Genomic DNA, 11995 nt, shown 5'->3' with positions numbered 1-11995 from the left:
TTAAATTCCTGAAATTAATAAAATCTTTTAAAAATCATATCTTTTAATCCGTAATCCGGATTAAAATATTTTCAACATGAAAGTTGCTCAGAACGACGTGACGAATCCGGATACGCAGTCCGTTCGTCCACCACACGCCTCTAACCTATCGAACCTGCAAACTTTCCTCTCCGGTTCATCTGTCTGACAGACGTCCGGAACCGGGAAAACTTCCCCGGATGTTTTTCCCCCCTAACCAGTACCCCCTCATACCACGTTAGGGCACGCCTAGCATCACTTCTTGACATGTCATGCATCGATATGCATCTATTTACTTGTATTCATTGTTTCTTCCCCCTCTTCTCTCCGGTAGACTACGAGACCGACGCTGCTGCTGGCCAGTTCGACTACGGTGTTGACGACCCCTCTCTCTTGCCAGAGCAACCAGGCAAGCCCCCCCCTTGATCACCAGATATTGCCTATTCTACTCTATACTGCTTGCATTAGAGTAGTGTAGCATGTTACCGCTTTCGTTAATCCTATTCTGATGCATAGCCTGACATTGTCGCTACATCTGTTGATACCTTACCTGCAATCCTAAATGCTTAGTATAGGATGCTAGTTTATCATCATTGGCCCTACATTCTTGTCAGTCTGCCTTGCTATACTATTGGGCCGTGATCACTCGGGAGGTGATCACGGGTATATACTATACATACATACATACTATACAGATGGTGACTAAAGTCGGGTCAGCTTGAAGAGTACCCGCGAGTGATTCACGGATTGGGGGCTGAAAGGACCTTTGTCCCGACGGCCCTCTGTGTGGATCTTTGTGGCGGAGCGACAGGGCAGGTTGAGACCGCCTAGGAGAGAGGTGGGCCTGGCCCTGTTCGGCGTTCGCGGACACTTAACACGCTTAACGAGATCTTGGTATTTGATCTGAGTCTGGCTACGAGCCTATACGCACTAACCATCTACGTGGGAGTAGTTATGGGTATCCCGACGTCGTGGTATCAGCCGAAGCACTTCAGACGTCAGCGACGGAGCGGCGCGCGCCGAATTGGACTGGAACGCCACTAGGCTAGGTCTGCTTTCGGCCACGTACGCAACGTGCAGGTGTGCTATGGGCGATGGGCCCAGACCCCTGTGCGCTTAGGTTTAGACCGGCGTGCTGGCCTCTCTGTTGAGCCTAGGTGGGGCTGCGACGTGTTGATCTTCCGAGGCCGGGCATGACCCAGGAAAGTGTGTCCGGCCAAATGGGATCGAGCGTGTTGGGTTATGTGGTGCACCCCTGCAGGGAAGTTAATCTATTCGAATAGCCGTGATCTTCGGTAACAGGACGACTTGGAGTTGTACCTTGACCTTATGACAACTAGAACCGGATACTTAATAAAACACACCCTTCCAAGTGCCAGATACAACCGGTGGTCGCTCTACCTCAGGGATATGAGGAGGGGATCGCCGGGTAGGATTATGCTATGAGATGTTACTTGGAGATGCTACTTGGAGGACTTCGACCTACCCTCTTATGCCTGTTGCAAGACGAAGGTGACCAGAAGCGTAGTCTTCGACAGGATTAGCTATCCCCCTCTTATTCTGGCATTCTGCAGTTCAGCCCACTGATATGGCCTCCTTACACATATACCCATGCATATGTAGTGTAGTTCCTTGCTTGCGGGTACTTTGGATGAGTACTCACGGTTGCTTTCTTCCCCCTTTTCCCCCTTTCCCTTCCTTCTGGTTGTCGCAACCAGATGCTGGAGTCCAGGAGCCAGACGCCACCGTCGACGACGACCCCTACTACACCGGAGGTGCCTACTACTACGTGCAGCCCGCTGACGACGACCAGGAGTAGTTTAGGAGGATCCCAGGCAGGAGGCCTGCGCCTCTTTCGATCTGTATCCCAGTTTGTGCTAGCCTTCTTAAGGCAACTTGTTTAACTTATGTCTGTACTCAGATATTGTTGCTTCCGCTGACTCGTCTATGATCGAGCACTTGTATTCGAGCCCTCGAGGCCCCTGGCTTGTATTATGATGCTTGTATGACTTATTTTATTTGTAGAGTTGTGTTGTGATATCTTCCCGTGAGTCCCTGATCTTGATCGTACACATTTGCGTGCATGATTAGTGTACGATTGAATCGGGGGCGTCACAACGAGGTAGGGGGGCGTGCCCCCCACCCTCGTCGCTTGGGTGTGGCCCCCCTGGTCTTCATCTTTTGCAGGGATTTTTATTATTTCTGAAAGGTTGTTCCGTGAAGTTTCAGGTCATTCCGAGAACTTTTGTTTCTGCACATAAATAACACCATGGTAATTCTGCTGAAAACAGTGTCAGTCCAGGTTAGTTCCATTCAAATCATGCAAGTTAGAGTCCAAAACAAGGGCAGAAGTGTTTGGAAAAGTAGATATGATGGAGACGTATCAGCAGGCACCGCATAAGTGATCCTTCTTGAACTTGACGCCCTCGATTCCTATGACGAGCTTCTTCTTTGCGAGAGTATGCAAGTTCCTCATGCTAGCATGCCCTAGCCTCCGATGCCAGAGCCAGCACTCTGAAGCTTTTGCAAGAAGGCATACAGCAAGCTGTGGTCCTGCTGAGAAATATACCATGTATAAATCATCTTTCGGATACCCTTCAAAGACTAGAGACTTGTCAGATTCCATTAGAACAAGGCAATGATATTTTCCAAATATCACAATCATGTTCAAATCGCAAAAGCATTGAGACAGACATTAATTTGAAACCAAGGGATTCAACAAGAATCACTTTATCCATGTGCTGATCCTTTGAGATTGCAACTCTACCTAGACCCAATACCTTGCTTTTACCAGTGTCAGCAAATGTGATGTGACTCTTGTCAGATGGACGTAAGCTTGAGTCCATGAGAAGACTTTGATCACTAGTCATATGATTAGTGCATCCACTATCAATAATCCATTCTGAAGCAGTTGGTGTCATACCCTACAGAACAGTTAGGGGGATAGGCTTCACGAAGAGTATTGTGAAGCATAAACATTTGACAAGCAAGTGGATATGAAAGCTCAAATCCAGGTTAGAACTAATAGGATGCATGCACTAGTAGAAAATAGGGCTTTGGTCCAGGGCAGTTTTCACATTAGTCCCGGTTCAGTCAAGAACCGGGACTAATGTGAGCATTTATCCAGGTTCGTGCGGCTAAGGCATTAGTCCCGGTTCACCTGGGGCCTTTAGTCCCCGTTCGTGCCACGAACCGGGGCTAAAGGGTGCGATGCCCATTAGTATCGGTTAGTGGCACCAACCGGGACTAAAGGTTAGACCTTTAGTACCGGTTGGTGCCACCAACCGGTACTAATGGGTTTTGAGACATTAGTAACGGTTCATGGCACGAACCGGTACTAAAGGTCCCGTTTTCAAACTCTCTCCCCCCCCCCTGTGGACCGCCTTTTCTGTTTTAGAAAAAACAAAAGAAAATGATGGAAATGTCAAAAAATTAAAAAAAAAGTTTCCCATGTGATATGTGGTCTAGTTGTTGGGAAAATTTACAAATATGAATTTTGACTTTATTTGCAAAATTTCTATGGAATCTTCCCCTAATAATAAAGCAAATAGTGCTTCTGGTCGTCCGTCACTAAAATTACCCTTGGAGTTGTAAATAATTACCCACCATGCCACCGGTAAGTGGGAAAAAATGGTTCACTTTTTTCCTTCTAAAATCGCGGACGGCTTATGTTTATTTAAGGTAAGCCCATATCATTCATCACGTGCGGTAGAGTGGCGTGGTGGTATTGGCCTCGCGTCTTCGTACCTGAGACCCGGGTTCGATTCCTGGTTCTCTCCTTTTCTCAATCTCTTTCTCCTTCTCCTTTTTGGTTTTTCTAGAATCTTCTCCTTCTCCTTTCTCTCCTACTTAGCAGATGGGCCACATGATGTTTCAGTTTTGGCCCAGCCACTTTATTTTTATTTTTGTATTTTCGGGCACATTCAGAAAAAATTTAACTCATAACTTTCAAACCCAAAATCTAACATGTCATATATGGAAATCTCTCAAAAAATCATGCAGATTTCAAATATGCTATTATATTAATCATTTCTAAAATTTTGTTTACGATACAACCTTAATTAATATCTTCTTTACATGTGGTATTTTGGAAATGTCGGTTTACCATTGATATTTATGTTGTCAAATAAATTTGAAACATCTTGAGTATTCAAAAATCATCCAATCTTATGCTTTTTGCGAAACACCACTTATCATGTTGTTTGTTGTGTGTCATCGTGAAAGATTTCAAAGGAGTCGCCGATGTTGTAAGGTGTGAGCATGAGGGATGGATATTTTTTCCCCACTGCAACGCATGGGCATGATTTGCTAGTTTAGTAAAATGGGCATAACTTTTGCATACGAACTCGGATTAAAAAGTTTTTTATATGAAAAATCATCTACTCAAAAAGTTAAATCTGAATAACATTTTGAATTTTGGGAATATTAGTGTTACTACATAATGGTCAAACTAATTATTCTAGAATATTAGTGCTACTAAATAATTATTTCAGTTATTTTGAATTTTGGTCAAATCTGGTCAAACTGTGGTCAAACTATGGTCAAACTAATTATTCAAGAAATATTAGTGTTACTAAATAATTATTGTTTTTTAAAACAATAGTTTCAAACTCAAACAGTGAAATGTGTCACCTCATGCTCAAGCAAAATTCATGAAGGTTAATAGGATTGACATCTTACTATTGTCAGGAAAACAACAAGTGCAGACTTGGAAACGAGAGAGAATAGAACCCGGAAGTTAAGCGTGCTCAGGCTGGGGGATTGGGAGGATGGGTGACCGTTCAGGAAGTTAGATGATTTGGAATGATGAGGGGTGATTAGAGGATAAATTGAGCAGTGATGAGGGGTGGTGATTACACACTAGAGGTTAAAATAATTCAGAAATTTGAAAATCAAAAAAGAAATTCAAAAAAAATTATAAAAAAAATTTAAAAAAAAGTTTCAAAAAAAATCAAAAATTTTCCTTTAGTCCCGGTTTGGGAGAGGCATTAGTACCGACCCTTTAGTCCCGGTTCGAAAACCGGGACTAAAGGGCCTTACCAACCCGGACAAAAGCCCCTTTTTCTACTAGCGATGGCAAGCGACTCAGGAACGAAATACATAATAAGATCATTTGGTCATTTTATCTTGTGCCCCACAAGATGTTTTAGGTCCCCAACAATAGCATCTGACGTATTTGATTTTAGGCTGGAGACCTTTCCCTGCAAAAGAGAGTTAAGTCTTCTTAACCACCCACATCTTCAGGGGTGGCTTCGAAGGAATGAGTCTAAGTGCAGCATCTGAGAACTTTGGCTTTAGAGCCCTAGCAAATAGTCTTGCAGGAGGTGAATAATACTCATAAGAATAAGCAGAGTAGCTCTTGGTCTTATGAACATGGCGGTTTGATGAAACACGCTCATATTAATAGGCCTGAGTATGGTTTCCCTGCAAAACATTTGTGTTAGTGCGACTCAGGTGAGTCCTCTGTCTGTATGAAGCCTTTGGACCATATGAAGCATGTGGTCTGGGGTTTGTCTTCTTCCCTTGTGGTGTCATGACGACATTCACAAGAAGATTCTCCAAACACCTTTTGGGCACCCATACTTTCTTCATAGGTGGCCCATTCCTGTAGTTAGTACCAATATACCTAGCAAACACTTTCATCAATGATAATAGGGTTAGCACAAGTGAAGCCAGATAGGGTGGATGGATCCACTGAAGGATCCTTTGCAGCAACCCATGTGGTTTTGGGGTACTGCTCAGGCTTCTAGTAAGAGCCATCAGCATTCATTTTCCTTTCGAACCCAACACCCTCTTTCCTAGGGTTTTGGTTCAGAATCTGCCTTTTGAGGACATCACATAGTGTCTGCTGCCCTTTGAGACTTTTGTACATCCTTGTTTCAAGTAATGTCTTCAACCTAACATTTTCATCAGCAATAGCAGTGGCATCCTCAGCCGAGGGGTTAGTTAGCACATCAACAATTGAAGATATTGCAACAGTAGCAGCAGTAGAACATTCAGCAAAAGAAGTAGCGTTATCACGCTCAATGCATTTTAGACATGGTGGTTCAAATCCTTCTTGAGCGGGACTGATCTGTTGAGCGCGAAGTGACTCGTTTTCCTTTTGAAGATCTTCATGAATTGCTCTCAATTTCTCAAGTTCTTGCTTCCTTTAAAGATAATCATAGGAAAGCTTTTCATGAGTTGTTGAGAGCGTTCATGAAGACTTTCAAGTTCCTCATACTTAACATGAAGATTTTTCATGTCTTCAATTAAGAACTGAGATCGAGTCATTTCCACGTCCAACAGGTCATCGCTTTTGTCTAACAGTTTTTGAATATGTTCCATAGCTTTCTGTTGTTCAGTTGCAATTTTAGCAAGTGTTTTGTAGCTGGGTTTGGAATCACAATCAGAGTCATCTTCACTGGATGTTTGATAGTGAGCATTGCGTGAGTTTCCCTTGGCACCACGTGCCATGAAGCAATAGGTGGGAGCGGAGTCGTCCTTGTCATCAACGTAGGTGATGAAGCCATTGTCTTCGGTGTTGAAGATGGACTTGGCAACGTAGGTTGTAGCCAGACTTGCGACGCCAGAGTCGGACTCCTCCTCAGACTCCACCTCCGCCTCCTGAGAAGCAGACTCCTCCTCTGATCCATTTCCTTGCCAACAAACGCACGAGCCTTGCCTGATGAGTTCTTCTTGTGTGATGAAGACTTTGAGAAAGACTTGGAAGAAGACTTTGAGTATTTCTTCTTCTTCTTGTCATCATAATCATATTCCTTGCTCTTCTTCTTCATCTTGTTCTCATTGTCCCACTACGGACACTCAGGAATGTAGTGACCAGGTTTCTTGCACTTGTGACATGTTCTCTTCTTGTAGTCATGAGTAGAAGCTTCATCATTCCTTGAGCTGGATCGTGAAGACTTTCTGAAGCCTTTCTTCCTAGTGAACTTCTGTAACTTCTTCACAAGCATAGCAAGCTTCTTTCCAATATCTTCAGGATCATCAGAACTGCAGTCAGATTCTTCTTCAAATGAGGACACAGCTTTCGGCCATAGTTGGGACCGTAGATATTTCTTTTCTCAGAAAGCTGAAACTCATGTGTGTTCAGCCTTTCAAGTATGTCAGACGGATCGAGTGTCTTGAAGTCAGGGCGTTCTTGAATCATCAGGGCTAGGGTGTCAAACGAGCTGTCAAGTGATCTCAGGAGCATCTTGGCGATTTCATGCTTGGTGATCTCAGTAGCGCCGAGAGCTTGAAGCTCATTTGTGATGTCTGTGAGGCGATCAAATGTGAGCTGAACATTCTCATTATGGTTTATCTTGAAGCGGTTGAAGAGGTTGCGAAGGACACTGATCCTTTGATCTCTCTGGGTTGAGACGCCTTCGTTCACCTTGGAGAGCCAGTCCAAGACTAGCTTCGACGTTTCCAGAAAAGTCACACGGCCATATTGTCCTTTGGTCAGATGACCACAGATGATGTTCTTGGTAGTAGAATCCAGTTGAACGAACTTATTGACATCAGCAGGGGTGGCACCTTCACCAGTCTTGGGAACGCCATTCTTGATGACATACCAGAGGTCGACATCAATGGCTTCATGATGCATGAGCATCTTATTCTTCCAATAGGGATATTCAGTTCCATCGAAGACGGGGCACGCAGCGGAGACTTTGATTATCCCTGCAGTCGACATAGCTAAAACTCTAGATGGTTAAATCGAATCACACAGAACAAGGGAGTACCTTGTTCTGATACCAATTGAAAGTGCTAGTGATCGACTAGAGGGGGTGAATAGGCGATTTTTATGAAAGTCTTCAAAACATGGAAGTTTCAAAGACAAACAATAGAAATGAACCAATTAACATACAGCGGAAGGTAGACTACACTAGGCAAGCCATAATCAAGTATACAATGAAGTGAAAGCATGAAGACTAATAGCAGCTAGGCAGTATGGATCAGGATGGAAAATGGGATGAAGCCAATCAGAACAAAAAGTCACACAGCAAAGACAAACAGATGATGCAAGCACGCAATGACTTCACAAAGGCAAACTGTAGGAAAAGAGAAGGAAGACAAAGAATGAATTGCTCGGTGAGGACAAAGGATTTGTTGGACCAGTTCCAGTTGCTGTGACAACTGTACGTCTGGTTAGGGAGGCTAAGATTCAACTCAGAAGACCGTGTCTTCACCTTATTCCCCTTGAGCTAAGGACACTCAGTCCTTGCCCAATCACTCAGGTAAGTCTTCAAGGTAGACTTCCAAACCTTCACAAACTTCGTTCACCGGCAATCCACAATGACTCTTGCATGCTCAGAACGCGACGCCTAACCGGCTGGAGGATTCACAGTCCTCAAGTGTAATAAGTCTTCAGATCACACAGATAAAAAGACTTGAGTGATGCCTAACACTCTTTGGCTCTGGATATTTAGGGATTTGTCCTTGCAAGGATTTCTCTTTCAAAGGCTTCGAGGTGGGTTTCTCTCAAACGACAAAAGCCGTGCACTAACTCTGAGCAGCCACTAATTTATGGTGTAGGGGGTGGGCTATTTATAGCCACTAGGAAACCCGACCTGATTTGTCCGAAATGACCCTAGGTCACTAAGGAACTGACATGTGTTTCAATGGTTAGATTTCAAACACACGCGATAGCTTGACTCGGGCTACAAGTAAAGCTGACTCATCCAGCTCTGGATAAGATTTGCTCTCATTGTCTTCGCTCGAAGACTTAGAATTTGGTTGAGCATCACTTTAGTCCTTCTGACTATGTTCACTTGGACCCCATTTAACAGTACGGTGGTTCCTATGACTCAACAAAGAAGAAAATGAAACTATGAAACAACTATATCTTCGTGCTCCAAAGATTCCATGCGATGTCTTCTCATGTCATAGTCTTCAATGTGAATATCTTCACATACCACCATTGTCTTCAATGTCTTCACACATTTTTAGGGGTCATCTCCGGTAGGTAAACCGAATCAATGAGGGACTACTACCTGTGTTATCCTACAATTCTCACAAACACATTAGTCCCTCGACCAAGTTTGTCGTCAATACTCCAAAACCAACTAGGGGTGGCACTATATGCACTTACAATCTTCATCATGCCAATCCCCGCCGCGAGATGGCTTGCACCAATTAATGATTTTTAAGCACTGCATCGTGGATCAATAGGTCGAGCGATTAATCGAGTAAAACAGCATGAAAGCCTTGAAGTTGTCCTTGGTTAGCTGCATCTTGGCAGCGCAGTCTTCGTGCATGTCCACCACAATAACCTCCCTTTGTCCCTTGGCGGCGTCGTCATGGCTCTCTCATTCCTGCCGCCGATTCGCGTCCCTCGCCATGAGTATCCTCTTCATCATGCGTCGAACTTGCCACGAGTCAGAGTAGAAGAGGGGCGCCAACAGCAGTTATTGTAGAGAAGAAGGAGAGGATTAAATTATGGGTCACAAGGCAACGGAAGAGGAGATCGAGTCGGCCGCAGCGGGGCAACGTGTTCGTGCACGGAGGGACCAAGCGAGAGGAGATATATAATTTTTTTAGGGGCAGCGAGAGGATGAGTGCATATCTTTTCAGGCCCAGCAGGTTTGGTCCATGGGCTGAGGCGATACCGAGACGAGAAGGATCCATTAATCCTTCTTCTAATCTCAACCGTCAATCTTGGATGAGCGAGTGCTTCCCCAGCAGCGTCAGCCTGGCCCTCTCCTCCATGTCCAGCTTGGCAGCGCCGCTCGCAAGCTGTCACTTGAAGCACCGCACCATGGCCGCTAGCGCAGCCTGCACCACTTAGCATGCCAGCGATGCGCCGTGGCAGTTCCATCGACCTGGTGAGAATGAAACCATGTGGAAGTGATGCCCGCACCTGTCCATCCCGCCCTCCAGGAATCTCTTCGGCCGGAACTCTAACTGCTCCGGCCAGCACGACAAGTCACAGCTGATGGCCCACATGTTCACAAACACCGTCGCACCTGTGGGCACATTGTCCCCGCTCACCTTACACTGCTCCAGGGACAGCCGCACTACCGGGGGCCCTTCGGGTGGATCCGCAGAGGCGCAGAGTCTCCTTGGCCATGGCCTAATACGACTGGTTTTGGATGTCCGACTCGTCGGCCAACAGCTCCTTGCCAATCCCTGTGCCCATCTCCTCAGGCGTCTCCCGTAGAAGGTCCGGATGGTTGATAAGCTTCGAAACGCCCACCCCACCATGATCTTCATCATGCCCATCCCCGTCGCGAGATGGCTTGCACCAATTAATGATTTTTAAGCACTGCATCATGGATCAATAGGTCGAGCGATTGATCGACTAAAACAGCATTAAAGCCTTCAAGTTGTCCTTGGTGAGCTGCATCTTGGCGGCGCAGTCTTCTTGCATGTCCACCAGAATAACCTCCCTCTGTCCCTCGGTGGCGGCGTCAAGGCTCTCTCGTTCCTGCCGCCGATTCGCGTCCCTCGCCATGAGTATCCTCTTCATCATGACGTCGAACTTGCCACGAGTCAGAGTAGAAGAGGGGCGCCACCAGCAGTTATTGTAGAGAAGAAGGAGAGGATTAAATAATGGGTCACAAGGCAACGGAAGAGGAGATCGAGTCGGCCGCAGCGGGGCAATGTGTTCGTGCACGGAGGGACCAAGCGAGAGGAGATAGATAATTTTTTTAGGGGCAGCGAGAGGATGAGTGCATATTTTTTCAGGCCCATCAGGTTTGGTCCATGGGCTGAGGCGATATCGAGACAAGAAGGGTCCATTAATCCTTCTTCTAATCTCAACCGTCAATATTTGTTGTTAACATAAAATCAACGCATATAAAGGAGTGACCTATGGAGAACTATGAAAGTCTCTGTTCTTTATTATTAGGTAGAGAGGTAGAGATTGGCTTTGACGTGATCTTCAAATACTGTGGCAGAAGGAAATTGAACTATTGAAAAACACATAGGGCATGAGTCAGAGATTACCTGCTCTTCACCACGGGCGAGTTTTCGTTTAGATGACTCTAGCTAGTGAATTGTTAACCTGATGGAGTAGCTTCTGTAACAAATGCTTTTCAGAGAGAAGGGAAGCAGAGGCTTTCTTTGTCTTCACGCTATTTGATACTCGTTGTTAGATGAGAAGCAAGTTACTGACGGGAACTAATAAGAAAAGCAAACAACATATCTTCTGGCAATGCAACAGAGTATAAATGATGTGAGGTTGAAGTGCATGGTTAATAAGGCAAGGTAATGCACTGGACTACTGCCCCAGCGTCTAGGTGCTAGCCAGAGACATGCTGCAAGGCCACACTATATGAATCAACAAGTAGCAGCAACAGATAGAGATGGAAAATGGAAAAGAGAAATACACCAGGCCACCTAGCCCAACAGCCGCAGTTGCCACCATGCTTGTACACATGGAGCATGTAACAGGATCCTAGTGGTGTGTTGCTATACTGAGGTGAGTGCGCTATGCCGCCAGCATAGGGGAAACACCGGCGAGGCAAAAGCATGGATTCCACCACAGAAAGTACGGCAAGCTGGCAGCAAAGAGCTACCATGGTATCAGATACGCACCTTTATGTTAAAATCATCTCTGTCGGCAACCTGTTGAAGAAGATGCTGGTTTTGTGTCTGCATGTCTTCATATGCTTGACCAATTGTCTGGAGTGACAGCATCATTTGCTTTCAAACACACTCGCACACACAAACAAAAACAAAACTGCTGATAAGAAAACTAAAAATGAGCTAACCTCAATTTCACAGATATAAGCATCTCCTTCCGCTTCTTTAATTCTTATTGCCTCCTTGAGTTCCAGAACACCTCTGCAAAACAGATCACACAAGGGATGAAGCTTCAGAGATGATACAGAATACAAAGTCCTCATTGAACAATAAAATATGTACTTGTTCACAAACATAACATATAGTGCCAGCTGTAGGAAAATATAAAAGCTCGTTTAAACTACTGATCACTAGAATTAGTTGGATAATACTCCCTCTGTTCCTAAATATAGGTCTTTTTAGGATTTTTTTT

At 45.0% G+C, this 11995-nt stretch overlaps 1 pseudogene; it reads right to left on the bottom strand.

Annotated features, from left to right (window-relative positions):
* LOC119273015 overlaps positions 1-11780 on the bottom strand; it is a 53127-nt pseudogene extending 41347 nt beyond the window's left edge.
* Positions 11781-11995: the final 215 nt, after the last annotated feature.

This window comes from Triticum dicoccoides, chromosome 3A, assembly GCF_002162155.2.
Source record: "Triticum dicoccoides isolate Atlit2015 ecotype Zavitan chromosome 3A, WEW_v2.0, whole genome shotgun sequence".
NCBI lineage: Eukaryota > Viridiplantae > Streptophyta > Magnoliopsida > Poales > Poaceae > Triticum > Triticum dicoccoides.
The sequence above is the reverse complement of the archived record's forward strand: the minus strand, read 5'-3'. Positions and strand labels throughout refer to the sequence as shown.